This window comes from Spermophilus citellus, assembly GCF_964194105.1.
Source record: "Spermophilus citellus genome assembly, chromosome: 1".
In the NCBI taxonomy this organism is placed as follows: domain Eukaryota; kingdom Metazoa; phylum Chordata; class Mammalia; order Rodentia; family Sciuridae; genus Spermophilus; species Spermophilus citellus.
The window spans coordinates 105,273,074-105,300,273 of NC_138182.1; positions in this window are offsets into that span (position 1 = coordinate 105,273,074).

The window sequence follows — 27,200 nt, forward strand, 5'->3', positions numbered from 1 at the left end:
ATGTAGCCCTAAGCAGAGACTGGCGCAAATCACTTTCATTGAAAGGGGTTGCCAAGCTTCCAAAAAACTACCAGTTTCCTGAAATCTCAGCACACATTTTTTCACTCAATCTTGATGACACTTTCAGGTAATGATCAGTGCCCCAATCCCACTTGGCTCACCAAATTTCATTCTTCTAAGTTAAACTGTTCGTTGGCAGTAACAGTTTTAATTTTTAGATTCACTCTGTTTTCTCCTATATGGATACATGTAGATGAAACTCTAAATCAAACACGGTTTGTGCTAGCTTTTTGAAACTTGACACTATAAAATAGTTCCAATCTATCTCTATGGATTGTTTCCTATTGATGTAGCCCTAAGCAGAGACTGGCGCAAATCACTTTCATGGAAAGGGGTTGCCAACTTTCCAAATAACTATGTGTTTCCTGAAATCTCAGCACACATTTTTTCACCCAATCTTGATGACACTTTCAGGTAATGATCAGTACCCCAATCCCACTTGGGTCACCAAATTTCGTTATTCTAAGTTAAACCGTTCGTTGGCAGTAAGACTTTAAATTTTTAGGTTTCATTCTGTTTTCTCCTATATGGATACATATATTTGGAACTGTAAATCAAAGACGGTTTGTGCTAGCTCTTTGAAACTTGACACAATAAAGTAGTTCCAAGTTCTATCTCTATGGTTTTTTTCCTATTGATGTAGTCCTAAGCAGAGACTGCTGCAAATCACTTTCATGGAAAGGGGTTGCCAAGCTACCAAAAAACTACGAGTTTCCTGAAATGTCAGCACACATTTTTTCACCCAATCTTGACGACACTTTCGGGTAATGATCAGTACCCCAATCCCACTTGGCTCACCAAATTTCGTTCTTCTAGGTTAAACCGTTCGTTGGCAGTAACAGTTTTAATTTTTATGTTTCACTCTGTTTTCTCCCATATGGTACATGTAGTTGCAACTCTAAATCAAACACGGTTTGTGCTAGCTCTTTGAAACTTGACACAATAAAGTAGTTCCAAGTTCTATCTCTATAGTTTGATTCCTATTGAAGTAGCCCTAGGCAGAGACTGGCGCAAATCACTTACATGGAAATGGGTTGCCAAGCTTCCAAAAAACTACGAGTTTCCTGAAATCACAGCACACATTTTTTCACCCAATCTTGATGACAATTTCTGGTAATAATCAGTACCCCAATCCCACTTGGCTCACCAAATTTCGTTCTTCTAGGTTCAACCGTTCGTTGGCAGTAAGAGTTTTAATTTTTAGGTTTCACTCTGTTTTCTCCTATATGGATACATATAGTTGGAACTATAAATCAAAGACGGTTTGTGCTAGCTCTTTGAAACTTGACACAATAAAGTAGTTCCAAGTTCTATCTCTATTGTTTGATTCCTATTGAAGTAGCCCTAGGCAGAGACTGGCGCAAATCACTTAGATGGAAATGGGTTGCCAAGCTTCCAAAAAACTACGAGTTTCCTGAAATCACAGGACACATTTTTTCACCCAATCTTGATGACACTCTCTGGTAATGATCAGTACCCCAATCTCACTTGGCTAACCAAATTTCGTTCTTCTATGTTCAACCGCTCGTTGGCAGTAAGAGTTTTAATTTTTAGGTTTCACTCTATTTTCTCCTGTATGGATACATGTATTTGGAACTCTAAATCAAAGACGGTTTGTGCTATCTCTTTGAAACTTGACACAATAAAGTAGTTCCAAGTTCTATCTCTATGGATTGTTTCCTATTGATGTAGCCCTAAGCAGAGACTGGCGCAAATCACTTTCATGGAAAGGGGTTGCCAAGCTTCCAAATAACTATGTGTTTCCTGAAATCTCAGCACACATTTTTTGACCCAATCTTGATGACACTTTCAGGTAATGATCAGTACCCCAATCCCACTTGGCTCACCAAATTTCGTTCTTCTAGGTTAAACCGTTCGTTGGCAGTAACAGTTTTAATTTTTAGGTTTCACTCTGTTTTCTCCTATATGGATACAGGTATTTGCAACTCTAAATCAAACACGGTTTGTGCTAGCTCTTTGAAACTTGACACAATAAAGTAGTTCCAAGTTCTATTTCTATGGATTGTTTCCTATTGATGTAGCCCTAAGCAGAGACTGGCGCAAATCACTTTCATTGAAAGGGGTTGCCAAGCTTCCAAAAAACTACCAGTTTCCTGAAATCTCAGCACACATTTTTTCACTCAATCTTGATGACACTTTCAGGTAATGATCAGTGCCCCAATCCCACTTGGCTCACCAAATTTCGTTCTTCTAAGTTAAACTGTTCGTTGGCAGTAACAGTTTTAATTTTTAGATTCACTCTGTTTTCTCCTATATGGATACATGTAGATGAAACTCTAAATCAAACACGGTTTGTGCTAGCTTTTTGAAACTTGACACTATAAAATAGTTCCAAGTTCTATCTCTATGGATTGTTTCCTATTGATGTAGCCCTAAGCAGAGACTGGCGCAAATCACTTTCATGGAAAGGGGTTGCCAACTTTCCAAATAACTATGTGTTTCCTGAAATCTCAGCACACATTTTTTCACCCAATCTTGATGACACTTTCAGGTAATGATCAGTACCCCAATCCCACTTGGGTCACCAAATTTCGTTATTCTAAGTTAAACCGTTCGTTGGCAGTAAGACTTTAAATTTTTAGGTTTCATTCTGTTTTCTCCTATATGGATACATATATTTGGAACTGTAAATCAAAGACGGTTTGTGCTAGCTCTTTGAAACTTGACACAATAAAGTAGTTCCAAGATCTATCTCTATGGTTTTTTTCCTATTGATGTAGTCCTAAGCAGAGACTGCTGCAAATCACTTTCATGGAAATGGGTTGCCAAGCTACCAAAAAACTACGAGTTTCCTGAAATGTCAGCACACATTTTTTCACCCAATCTTGACGACACTTTCGGGTAATGATCAGTACACCAATCCCACTTGGGTCACCAAATTTCATTCTTCTAAGTTAAACCATTCGTTGGCAGTAACAGTTTTAATTTTTAGGTTTCAGTCTGTTTTCTCCTATATGGATACATGTATTTGGAACTGTAAATCAAACACGGTTTGTGCTAGCTCTTTGAAACTTGGCACAATAAAGTAGTTACAAGTTCTATCTCTATAGTTTGATTCCTATTGAAGTAGCCCTAGGCAGAGACTGGCGCAAATCACTTACATGGAAATGGGTTGCCAAGCTTCCAAAAAACTACGAGTTTCCTGAAATCACAGCACACATTCTTTCACCCAATCTTGATGACACTTTCTGGTAATGAACAGTACCCCAATCTCACTTGTCTCCCGAAATTTTGTTCTTCTAGGTTAAACCGTTCGTTGGCAGTAACAGTTTTAATTTTTAGGTTTCACTCTGTTTTCTCCTATATGGATACATGTATTTGCAACTCTAAATCAAACACGGTTTGTGCTAGCTCTTTGAAACTTGACACAATAAAGTAGTTCCAAGTTCTATCTCTATGGTTTGTTTCCTATTGATGTAGTCCTAAGCAGAGACTGGCGCAAATCACTTTCATGCAAAGGGATTGCCAAGCTTCCAAAAAACTACGAGTTTCCTGAAATGTCAGCACACATTTTTCACCCAATTTGATGACACGTTCAGGTAATGATCAGTACCCCAATCCCACTTGGCTCACCAAATTTCGTTCTTCTAGGTTTAACCGTTCGTTCGCAGTAAGAGTTTTAATTTTTAGGTTTCACTCTGTTTTCTCCTATATGGATACATGTAGTTGGAACTCTAAATCAAAGACGGTTTGTGCTAGCTCTTTGAAACTTGACACAATAAAGTAGTTCCAAGTTCTATCACTATGGATTGTTTCCTATTGATGTAGCCCCAAGCAGAGACTGGCGCAAATCACTTTCATGGAAAGGGGTTGCCAAGCTTCCAAATAACGAGTAGTTTCCTGAAATCTCAGGACACCACTTTTCACCCAATCTTGATGACACTTTCAGGTAATGATCAGTACCCCAATCCCACTTGGCTCACCAAATTTCGTTCTTCTAAGTTAAACCGTTCGTTGCCAGTAACAGTTTAAATTTTTAGGTTCACTCTGCTTTCTCCTATATGGATACATGTAGTTGGAACTCTAAATCAAAGACGGTTTTTGCTAGCTCTTTGAAACTTGACACCATAAAGTAGTTCCACTTTCTATCTCTATGGTTTGTTTCCTATTGATGTAGCCCTAAGCAGAGACTCACGCAAATCACTTTCATGGAAAGGGGTTGCCAAGCTTCCAAAAAACTACCAGTTTTCTGAAATCTCAGCACACATTTTTTCACCCAATCTTGATGACACTTTCAGGTAATGATCAGTACGCCAATCCCACTTGGCTCACCAAATTTCGTTCTTCTAAGTTAAACCGTTCGTTGGCAGTAACAGTTTTAATTTTTAGGTTTCACGCTGTTTTCTCCTATATGGATACATGTAGTTGGAACTCTAAAGCAAACACGGTTTGTGCTAGCTCTTTGATACTTGACACAATAGAGTAGTTCCAAGTTCTATCTCTATGGATTTTTTCCTATTGATGTAGCCCTAAGCAGAGACTGGCGCGAATCACTTTCATGGACAGGGGTTGCTAAGCTTCCAAAAAAGTACGAGTTTCCTGAAATCTCAGCACACATTTTTTTTACCCAATCTTGATGACACTTTCTGGTAATGATCAGTACCCCAATCCCACTTGGCTCACCAAATTTCGTTCTTCTAGGTTAAACGGTTCGTTGGCAGTAACAGTTTTAATTTTTAGGTTTCACTCTGTTTTCCCCTATATGGATACATGTATTCGGAACTCTAAATCAAACACGGTTTGTGCTAGCTCTTTGAAACTTGACTCAATAAGGTAGTTCTAAGTTCTATCTCTATGGTTTGTTTCCTATTGATGTAGCCCTAAGCAGAGACTGGCACAAATCACTTTCATGGAAAGGGGTTGCCAAGCTTCCAAAAAACTACGAGTTTCCTGAAATCTCAGCACACATTTTTTCACCCAATCTTGATGACACTTGCAGGTAATGATCAGTATCCCAATCCCACTTGGCTCACCAAATTTCGTTCTTCTAGGTTAAACCGTTCGTTGCCATAACAGTTTTAATTTTTAGGTTTCACTCTGTTTTCTCCTATATGGATACATGTAGTTGGAACTCTAAATCAAAGATGGTTTGTGCTAGCTCTTTGAAACTTGACACAATATAGTAGTTCCAAGTTGTATCTCTATGGTTTGTTTCCTATTGATGTAGCCCTAAGCAGAGACTGGCGCAAATCACTTTCATGGAAAGGGGTTGCCAAGCTTCCTAAAAACTACAAGTTTCCTGAAATCTCAGCACACATTTTTTCACCCAATCTTGATGAAACTTTCAGGTAATGATCAGTTCCCCAATCCCACTTGGCTCACCAAATTTCGTTCTTCTAGGTTAAACCGTTCTTTGGCAGTAAGAATTTTAATTTTTAGGTTTCACTCTGTTTTCTCCTATATGGAAACATGTAGTTAAAACTCTAAATCAAACACGGTTTGTGCTAGCTCTTTGAAACTTGACACAATAAAATAGTTCCAAGTTCTATCTCTATGGATTGTTCCCTATTGCTGTAGACCTAAGCAGATACTGGCGCAAATCACTTTCATGGAAAGTGGTTGCCAAGCTTCCAAAAAACTACGAGTTTCCTGAAATCTCAGCACACATTGTTTCTCCCAATCTTGATGACACTTTCAGGTAATGATCAGTACCCCAATCCCACTTGGTCACCAAATTTCGTTCTTCTAGGTTAAACCGTTCCTTGGCATAACAGTTTTAATTTTTAGGTTTCACTCTGTTTTCTCCTATATGGATACATGTAGTTGGAACTCTAAATCACAGATGGTTTTTGCTAGCTCTTTGAAACTTGACACAATATAGTAGTTCCCAGTTCTATCTCTATGGTTTGTTTCCTATTGATGTAGCCCTAAGCAGAGACTGGCACAAATCACTTTCATGGAAAGGGGTTGCCAAGCTTCCAAAAACAACGAATTTCCTGAAATCTCAGCACACATTTTTTCACCCAATCTTGATGACACTTTCAGGTAATGATCAGTACCCCAATCCCACTTGGCTCACCAAATTTCGTTCTTTTAGGTTAAACGGTTCGTTTGCAGTAACAGTTTTAATTTTTAGGTTTCACTCTGTTTTCTACTATATGGATACATGTAGTTGGAACTCTAAATCAAACACGGTTTGTGCTAGCTCTTTGAAACTTGACACAATAAAATAGTTCCAAGTTCTATCTCTATGGATTGTTCCCTATTGCTGTAGACCTTAGCAGATACTGGCGCAAATATCTTTCATGGAAAGTGGTTGCCAAGCTTCCAAAAAACTATGATTTTCCTGAAATATCAGCACACATTGTTTCTCCCAATCTTGATGACACTTTTAGGTAAGGATCAGTACCCCAATCCCACTTGGTCACCAAATTTCGTTCTTCTAGGTTAAACCGTTCGTTGGCAGTAACAGTTTTAATTTTTAGGTTTCACTCTGTTTTCTTCTATATGGATACATGTAGTTGGAACTCTAAATCAAAGAAGGTTTGTGCTAGCTCTTTGAAACTTGACACAATATAGTAGTTCCCAGTTCTATCTCTATGGTTTGTTTCCTATTGATGTAGCCCTAATCAGAGACTGGCGGAAATCACTTTCATGGAAAGGAGTTGCCAAGCTTCCAAAAAACTACGAGTTTCCTCAAATGTCAGCACACATTTTTTCACCCAATCTTGATGACACTTTCTGGTAATGATCAGTACCCCAATCCCACTTGGCTCACCAAATTTCGTTCTTCTAGGTTAAACGGTTCGTTGGAAGTAACAGTTTTAATTTTTAGGTATCACTCGTTTTCTCCTATATGGATACATGTAGGTGTAACTCTAAATCAAACACGGATTGTGCTAGCTCTTTGAAACTTGACACAATAAAGTAGTTCCAAGTTCTATCTCTATGGTTTGTTTCCTATTGATGTAGCCCTAAGCAGAGACTGGCGCAAATCACTTTCATGGAAATGGGTTGCCAAATTCCAAAAAACTACGATTTTCCTGAAATCTCAGCACACATTTTTTCACCCAATCTTGATGACACTTTCAGGTAATGATCAGTACCCCAATCCCACTTGGCTCACCAAATTTCGTTCTTCTAGGTTAAACCGTTCGTTGGCAGTAACAGTTTTAATTTTAGGTTTCACTCTGTTTTCTCCTATATGGATACATGTAGTTGGAACTCTAAATCAAAGACGGTTTGTGCTAGCTCTTTGAAACTTGACACAATAGAGTAGTTCCAAGTTCTATCTCTATGGATTTTTTCCTATTGATGTAGCCCTAAGCAGAGATTGGCGCGAATCACTTTCATGGACAGGGGTTGCTAAGCTTCCAAAAAACTACGAGTTTCCTGAAATTTCAGCACACATTTTTTCACCCAATCTTGATGACACTTTCTGGTAATGATCAGTACCCCAATCACACTTGGCACACCAAATTTCGTTCTTCTAGGTTAAACCGTCGTTGGCAGTAACAGTTTTAATTTTTAGGTTTCACTCTCTTTTCTCCTATATGGATACATGTAGTTGGAACTCTAAATCAAACACGGTTTGTGCTAGCTCTTTGAAACTTGACTCAATAAAGTAGTTCCAAGTTCTATCTCTATGGTTTGTTTCCTATTGATGTAGCCCTAAGCAGACACTGGCGCAAATCACTTTCATGGAAAGGGGTTGCCAAGCTTCCAAAAAACTACGAGTTTCCTGAAATCTCAGCACACATTTTTTCACCCAATCTTGATGACACTTTCAGGTAATGATCAGTACCCCAATCCCACTTGACTCACCAAATTTCGTTCTTCTAGGTTAAACCGTTCGTTGGCAGTAACAGTTTTAATTTTTAGGTTTCACTCTCTTTTCTCCTATATGGATACATGTATTTGGAACTCTAAATCAAACACGGTTTGTGCTCGCTATTTGAAACTTGACTCAATAAAGTAGTTCCAAGTTCTATCTCTATGGTTTGTTTCCTATTGATGTAGCCATAAGCAGATACTGGCGTAAATCACTTTCATGGAAAGGGGTTGCCAAGCTTCCCAAAAACTACGACTTTCCTGAAATGTCAGCACACATTTTTTCACCCAATCCTGATGACATTTTCAGGTAATGATCAGTACCCCAATACCACTTGGCTCACCAAATTTCGTTCTTCTAGGTTAAAGCGTTCGTTGGCAGTAACAGTTTTAATTTTTAGGTTTCACTCTGTTTTCTACTACATGGATACATGTAGTTTTAAATCTAAATCAAACACGGTTTGTGCTAGCTCTTTGAATCTTGACATAATAAAGTAGTTCCAAGTTCTATCTCTATGGATTGTTTTCTATTGATGTAGCCCTAAGCAGAGACTGCCACAAAACACTTCCATGGAAAGGGGTTGCCAAGCTTCCAAAAACCTATGAGTTTACTGAAAACTCAGCACACTTTTTTCACACAATCTTGATGATACTTTCAGGTAATGATCAGTACACCAATACCACTTGGCACACCAAATTTCGTTCTTCTAGATTAAAGCGTTCGTTGGCAGTAATAGTTTTAATTTTTAGGTTTCAATCTGTTTTCTCCTATATGGATACATGTATTTGGAAATCTAAATCAAACACGGTTTGTGCTAGCTCTTTGAAACTTGACACAATAAAGTAGTTCCAAGTTCTATCTCTATGGATTGTTTCCTATTGATGTAGCCCTAAGCAGAGACTGGCTCAAATCACTTTCATGCAAAGGTATTGCCAAGCTTCCAAAAAACTACGAGTTTCCTGAAATGTCAGCACACATTTTTTCACCCAATTTGATGACACTTTCAGGTAATGATCAGTACCCCAATCCCACTTGGCTCACCAAATTTCGTTCTTCTAGGTTAAACCGTTCGTTGGCAGTAACAGTTTTAATTTTAGGTTTCACTCTGTTTTCTCCTATATGGATACATGTAGTTGGAACTCTAAATCAAAGACGGTTTGTGCTAGCTCTTTGAAACTTGACACAATAGAGTAGTTCCAAGTTCTATCTCTATGGATTTTTTCCTATTGATGTAGCCCTAAGCAGAGATTGGCGCGAATCACTTTCATGGACAGGGGTTGCTAAGCTTCCAAAAAACTACGAGTTTCCTGAAATTTCAGCACACATTTTTTCACCCAATCTTGATGACACTTTCTGGTAATGATCAGTACCCCAATCACACTTGGCACACCAAATTTCGTTCTTCTAGGTTAAACCGTCGTTGGCAGTAACAGTTTTAATTTTTAGGTTTCACTCTCTTTTCTCCTATATGGATACATGTAGTTGGAACTCTAAATCAAACACGGTTTGTGCTAGCTCTTTGAAACTTGACTCAATAAAGTAGTTCCAAGTTCTATCTCTATGGTTTGTTTCCTATTGATGTAGCCCTAAGCAGACACTGGCGCAAATCACTTTCATGGAAAGGGGTTGCCAAGCTTCCAAAAAACTACGAGTTTCCTGAAATCTCAGCACACATTTTTTCACCCAATCTTGATGACACTTTCAGGTAATGATCAGTACCCCAATCCCACTTGACTCACCAAATTTCGTTCTTCTAGGTTAAACCGTTCGTTGGCAGTAACAGTTTTAATTTTTAGGTTTCACTCTCTTTTCTCCTATATGGATACATGTATTTGGAACTCTAAATCAAACACGGTTTGTGCTCGCTATTTGAAACTTGACTCAATAAAGTAGTTCCAAGTTCTATCTCTATGGTTTGTTTCCTATTGATGTAGCCATAAGCAGATACTGGCGTAAATCACTTTCATGGAAAGGGGTTGCCAAGCTTCCCAAAAACTACGACTTTCCTGAAATGTCAGCACACATTTTTTCACCCAATCCTGATGACATTTTCAGGTAATGATCAGTACCCCAATACCACTTGGCTCACCAAATTTCGTTCTTCTAGGTTAAAGCGTTCGTTGGCAGTAACAGTTTTAATTTTTAGGTTTCACTCTGTTTTCTACTACATGGATACATGTAGTTTTAAATCTAAATCAAACACGGTTTGTGCTAGCTCTTTGAATCTTGACATAATAAAGTAGTTCCAAGTTCTATCTCTATGGATTGTTTTCTATTGATGTAGCCCTAAGCAGAGACTGCCACAAAACACTTCCATGGAAAGGGGTTGCCAAGCTTCCAAAAACCTATGAGTTTACTGAAAACTCAGCACACTTTTTTCACACAATCTTGATGATACTTTCAGGTAATGATCAGTACACCAATACCACTTGGCACACCAAATTTCGTTCTTCTAGATTAAAGCGTTCGTTGGCAGTAATAGTTTTAATTTTTAGGTTTCAATCTGTTTTCTCCTATATGGATACATGTATTTGGAAATCTAAATCAAACACGGTTTGTGCTAGCTCTTTGAAACTTGACACAATAAAGTAGTTCCAAGTTCTATCTCTATGGATTGTTTCCTATTGATGTAGCCCTAAGCAGAGACTGGCTCAAATCACTTTCATGCAAAGGTATTGCCAAGCTTCCAAAAAACTACGAGTTTCCTGAAATGTCAGCACACATTTTTTCACCCAATTTGATGACACTTTCAGGTAATGATCAGTACCCCAATCCCACTTGGCTCACCAAATTTCGTTCTTCTAGGTTAAACGGTTCGTTGGCAGTAACAGTTTTAATTTTTAGGTTTCACTCTTTTTTCTCCTATATGGATACATGTATTTGGAACTCTAAATCAAACACGGTTTGTGCTAGCTCTTTGAAACTTGACTCTATAAAGTAGTTCTAAGTTCTTTCTCTATGGTTTGTTTCCTATTGATGTAGCCCTAAGCAGATACTGGCGCAAATCACTTTCATGGAAAGGGGTTGCCAAGCTTCCAAAAAACTACGAGTTTCCTGAAATCTCAGCACAAATTTTTTCACCCAATCTTGATGACACTTGCAGGTAATGATCAGTACCCCAATCCCACTTGGCTCACCAAATTTCGTTCTTCTAGGTTAAACCGTTCATTGCCAGTAACAGTTTTAATTTTTAGGTTTCACTCTGTTTTCTCCTATATGGGTACATGTAGTTGGAACTCTAAATCAAAGACGGTTTGTGCTAGCTCTTTGAAACTTGACACAATATAGTAGTTTTAAGTTCTATCTCTATGGTTTGTTTCCTATTGATGTAGCCCTAAGCAGAGACTGGCGCAAATCACTTTCATGGAAAGGGGTTGCCAAGCTTCCAAAAAACTACAAGTTTCCTGCAATCTCAGCACACATTTTTTCACCCAATCTTGATGACACTTTCAGGTAATGATCAGTACCCCAATCCTACTTGGCTCACCAAATTTCGTTCTTCTAGGTTAAACCGTTCTTTGGCAGTAAGAGTTTTAATTTTTAGGTTTCACTCTGTTTTCTCCTTTATGGAAACATGTAGTTAAAACTCTAAATCAAACACGGTTTGTTCTAGCTCTTTGAAACTTGACACAATAAAATAGTTCCAAGTTCTATCTCTATGGATTGTTCCCTATTCCTGTAGACCTAAGCAGATACTGGCGCAAATCACTTTCATGGAAAATGGTTGCCAAGCTTCCAAAAAACTACGAGTTTCCTGAAATCTCAGCACACATTGTTTCTCCCAACCTTGATGACACTTTCAGGTAATGATCAGTACCCCAATCCCACTTGGTCACCAAATTTCGTTCTTCTACTTAAACCGTTCGTTGGCAGTAACAGTTTTAATTTTTAGGTTTCTCTCTATTTTCTCCTATATGGATACATGTAGTTTTAACTCTAAATCACAGACGGTTTTTGCTAGCTCTTTGAAACTGGACACAATATAGTAGTTCCCAGTTCTATCTCTATGGTTTGTTTCCTATTGATATAGCCCTAAGCAGAGACTGGCACAAATCACTTTCATGGAAAGGGGTTGCCAAGCTTCCAAAAACTACGAGTTTAATGAAATCTCAGCACACATTTTTTCACCCAATCTTGATGACACTTTCAGGTAATGATCAGTACCCCAATCCCACTTGACTAACCAAATTTCGTTCTTCTAGGTTAAACCGTTCGTTGGCAGTAACAGTTTTAAATTTTAGGTTTCACTCTGTTTTCTCCTATATGGATACATGTATTTGGAACTCTAAATCAAACACAGTTTGTGCTCGCTATTTGAAACTTGACTCACTAAAGTAGTTCCAAGTTCTATCTCTATGGTTTGTTTCCTATTGATGTAGCCATAAGCAGATACTGGCGCAAATCACTTTCATGGAAAGGGGTTGCCAAGCTTCCAGAAAACTACGCCTTTCCTGAAATGTCAGCACACATTTTTTCACCCAATCCTGATGACATTTTCAGGTAATGATCAGTACCCCAATCCCACTGGGCTCACCAAATTTCGTTCTTCTAGGTTAAACCGTTCGTTGGCAGTAACAGTTTAAATTTTTAGGTTTCACTCTGTTTTCTCCTATATGGATACATGTAGTTGGAACTCTAAATCAAACACGGTTTGTGCTAGCTCTTTGAAACTTGACACAATAAAATAGTTCCAAGTTCTATCTCTATGGATTGTTCCCTATTGCTGTAGACCTTAGCAGATACTGGCGCAAATATCTTTCATGGAAAGTGGTTGCCAAGCTTCCAAAAAACTATGATTTTCCTGAAATATCAGCACACATTGTTTCTCCCAATCTTGATGACACTTTTAGGTAAGGATCAGTACCCCAATCCCACTTGGTCACCAAATTTCGTTCTTCTAGGTTAAACCGTTCGTTGGCAGTAACAGTTTTAATTTTTAGGTTTCACTCTGTTTTCTTCTATATGGATACATGTAGTTGGAACTCTAAATCAAAGAAGGTTTGTGCTAGCTCTTTGAAACTTGACACAATATAGTAGTTCCCAGTTCTATCTCTATGGTTTGTTTCCTATTGATGTAGCCCTAATCAGAGACTGGCGGAAATCACTTTCATGGAAAGGAGTTGCCAAGCTTCCAAAAAACTACGAGTTTCCTCAAATGTCAGCACACATTTTTTCACCCAATCTTGATGACACTTTCTGGTAATGATCAGTACCCCAATCCCACTTGGCTCACCAAATTTCGTTCTTCTAGGTTAAACGGTTCGTTGGAAGTAACAGTTTTAATTTTTAGGTATCACTCGTTTTCTCCTATATGGATACATGTAGGTGTAACTCTAAATCAAACACGGATTGTGCTAGCTCTTTGAAACTTGACACAATAAAGTAGTTCCATGTTCTATCTCTATGGTTTGTTTCCTATTGATGTAGCCCTAAGCAGAGACTGGCGCAAATCACTTTCATGGAAATGGGTTGCCAAATTCCAAAAAACTACGATTTTCCTGAAATCTCAGCACACATTTTTTCACCCAATCTTGATGACACTTTCAGGTAATGATCAGTACCCCAATCCCACTTGGCTCACCAAATTTCGTTCTTCTAGGTTAAACCGTTCGTTGGCAGTAACAGTTTTAATTTTAGGTTTCACTCTGTTTTCTCCTATATGGATACATGTAGTTGGAACTCTAAATCAAAGACGGTTTGTGCTAGCTCTTTGAAACTTGACACAATAGAGTAGTTCCAAGTTCTATCTCTATGGATTTTTTCCTATTGATGTAGCCCTAAGCAGAGATTGGCGCGAATCACTTTCATGGACAGGGGTTGCTAAGCTTCCAAAAAACTACGAGTTTCCTGAAATTTCAGCACACATTTTTTCACCCAATCTTGATGACACTTTCTGGTAATGATCAGTACCCCAATCACACTTGGCACACCAAATTTCGTTCTTCTAGGTTAAACCGTCGTTGGCAGTAACAGTTTTAATTTTTAGGTTTCACTCTCTTTTCTCCTATATGGATACATGTAGTTGGAACTCTAAATCAAACACGGTTTGTGCTAGCTCTTTGAAACTTGACTCAATAAAGTAGTTCCAAGTTCTATCTCTATGGTTTGTTTCCTATTGATGTAGCCCTAAGCAGACACTGGCGCAAATCACTTTCATGGAAAGGGGTTGCCAAGCTTCCAAAAAACTACGAGTTTCCTGAAATCTCAGCACACATTTTTTCACCCAATCTTGATGACACTTTCAGGTAATGATCAGTACCCCAATCCCACTTGACTCACCAAATTTCGTTCTTCTAGGTTAAACCGTTCGTTGGCAGTAACAGTTTTAATTTTTAGGTTTCACTCTCTTTTCTCCTATATGGATACATGTATTTGGAACTCTAAATCAAACACGGTTTGTGCTCGCTATTTGAAACTTGACTCAATAAAGTAGTTCCAAGTTCTATCTCTATGGTTTCTTTCCTATTGATGTAGCCATAAGCAGATACTGGCGTAAATCACTTTCATGGAAAGGGTATGCCAAGCTTCCCAAAAACTACGACTTTCCTGAAATGTCAGCACACATTTTTTCACCCAATCCTGATGACATTTTCAGGTAATGATCAGTACCCCAATACCACTTGGCTCACCAAATTTCGTTCTTCTAGGTTAAAGCGTTCGTTGGCAGTAACAGTTTTAATTTTTAGGTTTCACTCTGTTTTCTACTACATGGATACATGTAGTTTTAAATCTAAATCAAACACGGTTTGTGCTAGCTCTTTGAATCTTGACATAATAAAGTAGTTCCAAGTTCTATCTCTATGGATTGTTTTCTATTGATGTAGCCCTAAGCAGAGACTGCCACAAAACACTTCCATGGAAAGGGGTTGCCAAGCTTCCAAAAACCTATGAGTTTACTGAAAACTCAGCACACTTTTTTCACACAATCTTGATGATACTTTCAGGTAATGATCAGTACACCAATACCACTTGGCACACCAAATTTCGTTCTTCTAGATTAAAGCGTTCGTTGGCAGTAATAGTTTTAATTTTTAGGTTTCAATCTGTTTTCTCCTATATGGATACATGTATTTGGAAATCTAAATCAAACACGGTTTGTGCTAGCTCTTTGAAACTTGACACAATAAAGTAGTTCCAAGTTCTATCTCTATGGATTGTTTCCTATTGATGTAGCCCTAAGCAGAGACTGGCTCAAATCACTTTCATGCAAAGGTATTGCCAAGCTTCCAAAAAACTACGAGTTTCCTGAAATGTCAGCACACATTTTTTCACCCAATTTGATGACACTTTCAGGTAATGATCAGTACCCCAATCCCACTTGGCTCACCAAATTTCGTTCTTCTAGGTTAAACGGTTCGTTGGCAGTAACAGTTTTAATTTTTAGGTTTCACTCTTTTTTCTCCTATATGGATACATGTATTTGGAACTCTAAATCAAACACGGTTTGTGCTAGCTCTTTGAAACTTGACTCTATAAAGTAGTTCTAAGTTCTTTCTCTATGGTTTGTTTCCTATTGATGTAGCCCTAAGCAGATACTGGCGCAAATCACTTTCTTGGAAAGGGGTTGCCAAGCTTCCAAAAAACTACGAGTTTCCTGAAATCTCAGCACACATTTTTTCACCCAATCTTGATGACACTTGCAGGTAATGATCAGTACCCCAATCCCACTTGGCTCACCAAATTTCGTTCTTCTAGGTTAAACCGTTCATTGCCAGTAACAGTTTTAATTTTTAGGTTTCACTCTGTTTTCTCCTATATGGGTACATGTAGTTGGAACTCTAAATCAAAGACGGTTTGTGCTAGCTCTTTGAAACTTGACACAATATAGTAGTTTTAAGTTCTATCTCTATGGTTTGTTTCCTATTGATGTAGCCCTAAGCAGAGACTGGCGCAAATCACTTTCATGGAAAGGGGTTGCCAAGCTTCCAAAAAACTACAAGTTTCCTGAAATCTCAGCACACATTTTTTCACCCAATCTTGATGACACTTTCAGGTAATGATCAGTACCCCAATCCTACTTGGCTCACCAAATTTCGTTCTTCTAGGTTAAACCGTTCTTTGGCAGTAAGAGTTTTAATTTTTAGGTTTCACTCTGTTTTCTCCTATATGGAAACATGTAGTTAAAACTCTAAATCAAACACGGTTTGTTCTAGCTCTTTGAAACTTGACACAATAAAATAGTTCCAAGTTCTATCTCTATGGATTGTTCCCTATTCCTGTAGACCTAAGCAGATACTGGCGCAAATCACTTTCATGGAAAATGGTTGCCAAGCTTCCAAAAAACTACGAGTTTCCTGAAATCTCAGCACACATTGTTTCTCCCAACCTTGATGACACTTTCAGGTAATGATCAGTACCCCAATCCCACTTGGTCACCAAATTTCGTTCTTCTACTTAAACCGTTCGTTGGCAGTAACAGTTTTAATTTTTAGGTTTCTCTCTATTTTCTCCTATATGGATACATGTAGTTTTAACTCTAAATCACAGACGGTTTTTGCTAGCTCTTTGAAACTGGACACAATATAGTAGTTCCCAGTTCTATCTCTATGGTTTGTTTCCTATTGATATAGCCCTAAGCAGAGACTGGCACAAATCACTTTCATGGAAAGGGGTTGCCAAGCTTCCAAAAACTACGAGTTTAATGAAATCTCAGCACACATTTTTTCACCCAATCTTGATGACACTTTCAGGTAATGATCAGTACCCCAATCCCACTTGACTAACCAAATTTCGTTCTTCTAGGTTAAACCGTTCGTTGGCAGTAACAGTTTTAAATTTTAGGTTTCACTCTGTTTTCTCCTATATGGATACATGTATTTGGAACTCTAAATCAAACACAGTTTGTGCTCGCTATTTGAAACTTGACTCACTAAAGTAGTTCCAAGTTCTATCTCTATGGTTTGTTTCCTATTGATGTAGCCATAAGCAGATACTGGCGCAAATCACTTTCATGGAAAGGGGTTGCCAAGCTTCCAAAAAACTACGCCTTTCCTGAAATGTCAGCACACATTTTTTCACCCAATCCTGATGACATTTTCAGGTAATGATCAGTACCCCAATCCCACTGGGCTCACCAAATTTCGTTCTTCTAGGTTAAACCGTTCGTTGGCAGTAACAGTTTAAATTTTTAGGTTTCACTCTGTTTTCTCCTATATGGATACATGTAGTTGGAACTCTAAATCAAAGACGGTTTGTGCTAGCTCTTTGAAACTTGACACAATATAGTAGTTCCCAGTTCTATCTCTATGGTTTGTTTCCTATTGATGTAGCACTAATCAGAGACTGGCGGAAATCACTTTCATGGAAAGGCGTTGCCAAGTTTCCAAAAAACTACGAGTTTCCTCAAATGTCAGCACACATTTTTTCACCCAATCTTGATGACACTTTCTGGTAATGATCAGTACCCCAATCCCACTTGTCTCACCAAATTTCGTTCTTCTAGGTTAAACGGTTCGTTGGAAGTAACAGTTTTAATTTTTAGGTATCACTCGTTTTCTCCTCTATGGATACATGTAGTTGTAACTCTAAATCAAACACGGATTGTGCTAGCTCTTTGAAACTTGACACAATAAAGTAGTTCTAAGTTCTATCTCTATGGATTTTTTCCTATTGATGTTGCCCCAAGCAGAGACTGGCGCAAATCACTTTCATGGAAAGGGGTTGCCAAGCTTCCAAATAACCAGCAGTTTCCTGAAATCTCAGCACACATTTTTTCACCCAATATTGATGACACTTTCAGGTAATGATCAGTACCCCAATCCCACTTGGCTCACCAAATTTCATTCTTCTTGGTTAAACCATTCGTTGGCAGTAACAGTTTTAATTTTAAGGTTTCACTCTGTTTTCTCCTATATGGATACATGTAGTTGGAACTCTAAATCACAGACGGTTTTTGCTAGCTCTTTGAAACTTGACACAATATAGTAGTTCCCAGTTCTATCTCTATGGTTTGTTTCCTATTGATGTAGCCCTAAGCAGAGACTGGCACAAATCACTTTCATGGAAAGGGGTTGCCAAGGTTCCAAAAACTACGAGTTTCCTGAAATCTCAGCACACATTTTTTCACCCAATCTTGATGACACTTTCAGGTAATGATCAGTACCCCAATCCCACTTGACTCACCAAATTTCGTTCTTCTAGGTTAAACTGTTCGTTGGCAGTAACAGTTTTAATTTTTAGGTTTCACTCTCTTTTCTCCTATATGGATACATGTATTTGGAACTCTAAATCAAACACGGTTTGCGCTTGCTATTTGAAACTTGACTCAATAAAGTAGTTCCAAGTTCTATCTCTATGGTTTGTTTCCTATTGATGTAGCCATAAGCAGATACTGGCGCAAATCACTTTCATGGAAAGGGGTTGCCAAGCTTCCAAAAAACTCCGACTTTCCTGAAATGTCAGCACACATTTTTTCACCCAATCCTGATGACATTTTCAGGTAATGATCAGTACCCCAATCCCACTGGGCTCACCAAATTTCGTTCTTCTAGGTTAAACCGTTCGTTGGCAGTAGCAGTTTTAATTTTTAGGTTTCACTCTGTTTTCTCCTGTATGGATACATGTAGTTGGAACTCTAAATCAAACACGGTTTGTGCTAGCTCTTTGAAACTTGACTCTATAAAGTAGTTCCAAGTTCTATTTCTATGGATTGTTTTCTATTGATGTAGCCCTAAGCAGAGACTGCCACAAAACACTTCCATGGAAAGGGGTTGCCAAGCTTCCAAAAACCTATGAGTTTCCTGAAAACTCAGCACACTTTTTTCACACAATCTTGATGATACTTTCAGGTAATGATCAGTACACCAATACCACTTGGCTCACCAAATTTCGTTCTTCTAGGTTAAAGCGTTCGTTGGCAGTAACAGTTTTAATTTTTAGGTTTCAATCTGTTTTCTCCTATATGGATACATGTATTTTGAAATCTAAATCAAACACGGTTTGTGCTAGCTCATTGAAACTTGACACAATAAAGTAGTTCCAAGTTCTATCTCTATGGATTGTTTCCTATTGATGTAGCCCTAAGCAGAGACTGGCGCAAATCACTTTCATGCAAAGGTATTGCCAAGCTTCCAAAAAACTACGAGTTTCCTGAAATGTCAGCACACATTTTTTCACCCAATTTGATGACACTTTCAGGTAATGATCAGTACCCCAATCCCACTTGGCACACCAAATTTCGTTCTTCTAGGTTAAACGGTTCGTTGGCAGTAACAGTTTTAATTTTTAGGTTTCACTCTTTTTTCTCCTATATGGATACATGTATTTGGAACTCTAAATCAAACACGGTTTGTGCTAGCTCTTTGAAACTTGACTCTATAAAGTAGTTCTAAGTTCTTTCTCTATGGTTTGTTTCCTATTGATGTAGCCCTAAGCAGATACTGGCGCAAATCACTTTCATGGAAAGGGGTTGCCAAGCTTCCAAAAAACTACGAGTTTCCTGAAATCTCAGCACAAATTTTTTCACCCAATCTTGATGACACTTGCAGGTAATGATCAGTACCCCAATCCCACTTGGCTCACCAAATTTCGTTCTTCTAGGTTAAACCGTTCGTTGCCAGTAACAGTTTTAATTTTTAGGTTTCACTCTGTTTTCTCCTATATGGGTACATGTAGTTGGAAGTCTAAATCAAAGACGGTTTGTGCTAGCTCTTTGAAACTTGACACAATATAGTAGTTCGAAGTTCTATCTCTATGGTTTGTTTCCTATTGATGTAGCCCTAAGCAGAGACTGGCGCAAATCACTTTCATGGAAAGGGGTTGCCAAGCTTCCAAAAAACTACAAGTTTCCTGAAATCTCAGCACACATTTTTTCACCCAATCTTGATGACACTTTCAGGTAATGATCAGTACCCCAATCCCACTTGGCTCACCAAATTTCGTTCTTCTAGGTTAAACCGTTCTTTGGCAGTAAGAGTTTTAATTTTTAGGTTTCACTCTGTTTTCTCCTATATGGAAACATGTAGTTAAAACTCTAAAACAAACACGGTTTGTGCTAGCTCTTTGAAACTTGACAGAATAAAATAGTTCCAAGTTCTATCTCTATGGATTGTTCCCTATTCCTGTAGACCTAAGCAGATACTGGCGCAAATCACTTTCATGGAAAGTGATTGCCAAGCTTCCAAAAAACTACGAGTTTCCTGAAATCTCAGCACACATTGTTTCTCCCAACCTTGATGACACTTTCAGGTAATGATCAGTACCCCAATCCCACTTGGTCACCAAATTTCGTTCTTCTACTTAAACCGTTCGTTGGCAGTAACAGTTTTAATTTTTAGGTTTCTCTCTATTTTCTCCTATATGGATACATGTAGTTGGAACTCTAAATCACAGACGGTTTTTGCTAGCTCTTTGAAACTGGACACAATATAGTAGTTCCCAGTTCTATCTCTATAGTTTGATTCCTATTGAAGTAGACCTAGGCAGAGACTAGCGCAAATCACTTACATGGAAATGGGTTGCCAAGCTTCCAAAAAACTACGAGTTTCCTGAAATCACAGCACACATTTTTTCACCCAATCTTGATGACACTTTCTGGTAATGATCAGTACCCCAATCTCACTTGGCTTTCGAAATTTCGTTCTTCTAGGTTCAACCGTTCGTTGGCAGTAAGAGTTTTAATTTTTAGGTTTCACTCTGTTTTCTCTTATATGGATACATGTAGTTGGAACTCTAAATCAAAGACGGTTTGTGCTGGCTCTTTGAAACTTGACACAATAAAGTAGTTCCAAGTTCTATCGCTATGGATTGTTTCCTATTGATGTAGCCCTAAGCAGAGACTGGCACAAATCACTTTCATGCAAAGGGATTGCCAAGCTTCCAAAAAACTACGAGTTTCCTGAAATCTCAGCACACATTTTTTCACCCAATCTTGATGACACTTTCTGGTAATGATCAGTACCCCAATCCCACTTGGCTCACGAAATTTCGTTCTTCTAAGTTAAACCGTTCGTTGGCAGTAACAGTTTTAATTTTTAGGTTTCACTCTGTTTTCTCCTATATGGATACATGTAGATGAAACTCTAAATCAAACATGGTTTGTGCTAGCTCTTTGAAACTTGACACAATAAAATAGTTCCAAGTTCTATCTCTATGGATTGTTTCCTATTGATGTAGCCCTAAGCAGAGACTGGCGCAAATCACTTTCATGGAAAGGTGTTGCCAAGCTTTCAAATAACTATGTGTTTCCTGAAATCTCAGCACACATTTTTTCACCCAATCTTGATGACACTTTCAGGTAATGATCAGTACCCCATTCCCACTTGGCTCACCAAATTTCGTTCTTCTAGGTTAAACCGTTCGTTGGCAGTAACAGTTTTAATTTTTAGGTTTCAGTCTGTTTTCTCCTATATGGATACATGTACTTGCAACTCTAAATCAAACACGGTTTGTGCTAGCTCTTTGAAACTTGACTCAATAAAGTAGTTCCAAGTTTTATCTCTATAGTTTGTTTCCTATTGATGTAGCCCTAAGAGGATACTGGCCCAAATCAGTTTCATGGAAAGGGGTTGCCAAGCTTCCAAAAAACTACGAGTTTCCTGAAATGTCAGCACATATTTTTTCACCCAATCTAGATGATACTTTCAGGTAATGATCAGTACCCCAATACCACTTGGCTCACCAAATTTCGTTCTTCTAGGTTAAAGCGTTCGTTGGCAGTAACAGTTTTAATTTTTAGGTTTCACTCTGTTTTCTACTACATGGATACATGTAGTTGGAAATCTAAATCAAACACGGTTTGTGCTAGCTCTTTGAAACTTGACACAATAAAGTAGTTCCAAGTTCTATCTCTATGGATTGTTTCCTATTGATGTAGCCCTAAGCAGAGACTGGCGCAAATCACTTTCATGCAAAGGGATTGCCAAGCTTCCAAAAAACTACGAGTTTCCTGAAATGTCAGCACACATTTTTTCACCCAATTTGATGACACTTTCAGGTAATGATCAGTACCCCAATCCCACTTGGCTCACCAAATTTCGTTCTTCTAGGTTAAACGGTTCGTTGGCAGTAACAGTTTTAATTTTTAGGTTTCACTCTGTTTTCTCCTATATGGGTACATGTAGTTGGAACACTAAAGCAAACACGGTTTGTGCTAGCTCTTTGATTCTTGACACAATAAAGTAGTTCCAAGTTCTATCTCTATGGATTTTTTTCCTATTGATGTAGCCCTAAGCAGAGACTGGCGCAAATCACTTTCATGGAAATGGGTTGCCAAGCTTCCTAATAACTTTGTGTTTCCTGAAATCTCAGCACACATTTTTTTACCCAATCTTGATGACACTTTCAGGTAATGATCAGTACCCCAATCCCACTTGGCTCACCAAATTTCGTTCTTCTAGGTTAAACAGTTCGTTGGCAGTAACAGTTTTAATTTTTAGGTTTCAGTCTGTTTTCTCCTATATGGATACATGTACTTGCAACTCTAAATCAAACACGGTTTGTGCTAGCTCTTTGATACTTGACACAATAAAGTAGTTCCAAGTTCTATCTCTATGGTTTCTTTCCTATTGATGTAGTCCTATGCAGAGACTGGCGCAAATCACTTTCATGGAAAGGGGTTGCAAAGCTACCAAAAAACTACGAGTTTCCTGAAATGTCAGCATACATTTTTTCACCCAATCTTGATGACACTTTCAGGTAATGATCAGTACCCCAATCCCACTTGGCTCACCACATTTCGTTCTTCTAAGTTAAACCGTTCGTTGGCAGTAACAGTTTTAATTTTTAGGTTTCAATCTGTTTTCTCCTATATGGATACATGTAGTTGGAACTGTAAATCAAACACGGTTTGTGCAAGCTCTTTGAAACTTGACACAATAAAGTAGTTCCAAGTTCTATGTCTATAGTTTGATTCCTATTGAAGTAGACCTAGGCAGAGACTGGAGCAAATCACTTACATGGAAATGGGTTGCCAAGCTTCCAAAAAACTACGAGATTCCTGAAATCACAGCACACATTTTTTCACCCAATCTTGATGACACTTTCTGGTAATGATCAGTACCCCAATCTCACTTGGCTTTCGAAATTTCGTTCTTCTAGGTTCAACCGTTCGTTGGCAGTAAGAGTTTTAATTTTTATGTTTCACTCTGTTTTCTCTTATATGGATACATGTAGTTGGAACTCTAAATCAAAGACGGTTTGTGCTGGCTCTTTGAAACTTGACACAATAAAGTAGTTCCAAGTTCTATCGCTATGGATTGTTTCCTATTGATGTAGCCCTAAGCAGAGACTGGCACAAATCACTTTCATGCAAAGGGATTGCCAAGCTTCCAAAAAACTACGAGTTTCCTGAAATCACAGCACACATTTTTTCACCCAATCTTGATGACACTTTCTGGTAATGATCAGTACCCCAATCCCACTTGGCTCACGAAATTTCGTTCTTCTAAGTTAAACCGTTCGTTGGCAGTAACAGTTTTAATTTTTAGGTTTCACTCTGTTTTCTCCTATATGGATACATGTAGATGAAACTCTAAATCAAACATGGTTTGTGCTAGCTCTTTGAAACTTGACACAATAAAATAGTTCCAAGTTCTATCTCTATGGATTGTTTCCTATTGATGTAGCCCTAAGCAGAGACTGGCGCAAATCACTTTCATGGAAAGGTGTTGCCAAGCTTTCAAATAACTATGTGTTTACTGAAATCTCAGCACACATTTTTTCACCCAATCTTGATGACACTTTCAGGTAATGATCAGTACCCCATTCCCACTTGGCTCACCAAATTTCGTTCTTCAAGGTTAAACCGTTCGTTGGCAGTAACAGTTTTAATTTTTAAGTTTCACTCTGTTTTCTCCTATATGGATACATGTAGTTGCAATTCTAAATCAAACACGGTTTGTGCTAGCTCTTTGAAACTTGACATAATAAAGTAGTTCCAAGTTCTATCTCTATGGTTTGTTTCCTATTGATGTATTCCTAAGCAGACACTGGCGCACATCACTTTCATGGAAAGGGGTTGCCAAGCTACTAAAACCTACGAGTTTCCAGAAATCTCAGCACACATTTTTTCACCCAATCTTGACGACACTTTGAGGTAATGATCAGGACCCCAATCCCAGTTGGCTCACCGAATTTCGTTCTTCTAGGTTAAACCGTTCGTTGGCAGTAACAGTTCTAATTTTTAGGTTTCACTCTGTTTTCTCCTATATGGATACATGTAGTTGGAACTGTAAATCAAACACGGTTTGTGCTAGCTCTTTGAATGTTGACACCATAAAGTAGTTCCAAGTTCGATCTCTATGGTTTGTTTCCTATTGATGTAGTCCTATGCAGAGACTTGGCGCAAATCACTTTCATGGAAAGGGGTTGCAAAGCTACCAAAAAACTACGAGTTTCCTGAAATGTCAGCATACATTTTTTCACCCAATCTTGATGACACTTTCAGGTAATGATCAGTACCCCAATCCCACTTGGCTCACCACATTTCGTTCTTCTAAGTTAAACCGTTCGTTGGCAGTAACAGTTTTAATTTTTAGGTTTCACTCTGTTTTCTCCTATATGGATACATGTAGTTGGAACTGTAAATCAAACACGGTTTGTGCAAGCTCTTTGAAACTTGACACAATAAAGTAGTTCCAAGTTCTATCTCTATAGTTTGATTCCTATTGAAGTAGACCTAGGCAGAGACTGGCGCAAATCACTTACATGGAAATGGGTTGCCAAGCTTCCAAAAAACTACGAGTTTCCTGAAATCACAGCACACATTTTTTCACCCAATCTTGATGACACTTTCTGGTAATGATCAGTACCCCAATCTCACTTGGCTTTCTAAATTTCGTTCTTCTAGGTTCAACCGTTCGTTGGCAGTAAGAGTTTTAATTTTTATGTTTCACTCTGTTTTCTCTTATATGGATACATGTAGTTGGAACTCTAAATCAAAGACGGTTTGTGCTGGCTCTTTGAAACTTGACACAATAAAGTAGTTCCAAGTTCTATCGCTATGGATTGTTTCCTATTGATGTAGCCCTAAGCAGAGACTGGCACAAATCACTTTCATGCAAAGGGATTGCCAAGCTTCCAAAAAACTACGAGTTTCCTGAAATGTCAGCACACATTTTTTCACCCAATCTTGATGACACTTTCTGGTAATGATCAGTACCCCAATCCCACTTGGCTCACGAAATTTTGTTCTTCTAAGTTAAACCGTTCGTTGGCAGTAACAGTTTTAATTTTTAGGTTTCACTCTGTTTTCTCCTATATGGATACATGTAGATGAAACTCTAAATCAAACATGGTTTGTGCTAGCTCTTTGAAACTTGACACAATAAAATAGTTCCAAGTTCTATCTCTATGGATTGTTTCCTATTGATGTAGCCCTAAGCAGAGACTGGCGCAAATCACTTTCATGGAAAGGTGTTGCCAAGCTTTCAAATAACTATGTGTTTCCTGAAATCTCAGCACACATTTTTTCACCCAATCTTGATGACACTTTCAGGTAATGATCAGTACCCCAATCCCACTTGGCTCACCAAATTTCGTTCTTCTAGGTTAAACCGTTCGTTGGCAGTAACAGTTTTAATTTTTAGGTTTCAGTCTGTTTTCTCCTATATGGATACATGTACTTGCAACTCTAAATCAAACACGGTTTGTGCTAGCTCTTTGAAACTTGACTCAATAAAGTAGTTCCAAGTTTTATCTCTATGGTTTGTTTCCTATTGATGTAGCCCTAAGAGGATACTGGCCCAAATCAGTTTCATGGAAAGGGGTTGCCAAGCTTCCAAAAAACTACGAGTTTCCTGAAATGTCATCACACATTTTTTCACCCAATCTTGATGATACTTTCAGGTAATGATCAGTACCCCAATACCACTTGGCTCACCAAATTTCGTTCTTCTAGGTTAAAGCGTTCGTTGGCAGTAACAGTTTTAATTTTTAGGTTTCACTCTGTTTTCTACTTCATGGATACATGTAGTTGGAAATCTAAATCAAACACGGTTTGTGCTAGCTCTTTGAAACTTGACACAATAAAGTAGTTCCAAGTTCTATCTCTATGGATTGTTTCCTATTGATGTAGCCCTAAGCAGAGACTGGCGCAAATCACTTTAATGCAAAGGGATTGCCAAGCTTCCAAAAAACTACGAGTTTCCTGAAATGTCAGCACACATTTTTTCACCCAATTTGATGACACTTTCAGGTAATGATCAGTACCCCAATCCCACTTGGCTCACCAAATTTCGTTCTTCTAGGTTAAACGGTTCGTTGGCAGTAACAGTTTTAATTTTCAGGTTTCACGCTGTTTTCTCCTATATGGGTACATGTAGTTGGAACTCTAAAGCAAACACGGTTTGTGCTAGCTCTTTGATTCTTGACACAATAAAGTAGTTCCAAGTTCTATCTCTATGGATTTTTTCCTATTGATGTAGCCCTAAGCAGAGACTGGCGCGAATCACTTTCATGGACAGGGGTTGCTAAGCTTCCAAAAAACTACCAGTTTCCTGAAATCTCAGCACACATTTTTTCACCCAATCTTGATGACACTTTCAGGTAATCATCAGTACCCCAATCCCACTTGGCTCACCAAATTTCGTTCTTCTAGGTTAAAGTGTTCGTTGGCAGGAACAGTTTTAATTTTTAGGTTTCACTCTGTTTTCTCCTATATGGATACATGTAGTAGGAACACTAAAGCAAACACGGTTTGTGCTAGCTCTTTGATACTTGACACAATAAAATAGTTCCAAGTTCTATCTCTATGGTTTGTTTCCTATTGATGTTGCCCCAAGCAGACACTGGCGCAAATCACTTTCATGGAAAGGGTTTGCCAAGCTTCCAAATAACCAGCAGTTTCCTGAAATCTCAGCACACATTTTTTCACCCAATCTTGGTGACACTTTCAGTTAATGATCAGTACCCCAATCCCACTTGGCTCACCAAATTTCGTTCTTCTAGGTTAAACCATTCGTTGGCAGTAACAGTTTTAATTTTAAGGTTTCACTCTGTTTTCTCCTATATGGATACATGTAGATGAAACTCTAAATCAAACACGGTTTGTGCTAGCTCTTTGAAACTTGACACAATAAAATAGTTCCAAGTTCTATCTCTATGGATTGTTTCCTATTGATGTAGCCCTAAGCAGAGACTGGCGCAAATCACTTTCATGGAAATGGGTTGCCAATCTTCCTAATAACTTTGTGTTTCCTGAAATCTCAGCACACATTTTTTTACCCAATCTTGATGACACTTTCAGGTAATGATCAGTACCCCAATCCCACTTGGCTCACCAAATTTCGTTCTTCTAGGTTAAACCGTTCGTTGGCAGTAACAGTTTTAATTTTTAGGTTTCAGTCTGTTTTCCCTATATGGATACATGTACTTGCAACTCTAAATCAAACACGGTTTGTGCTAGCTCTTT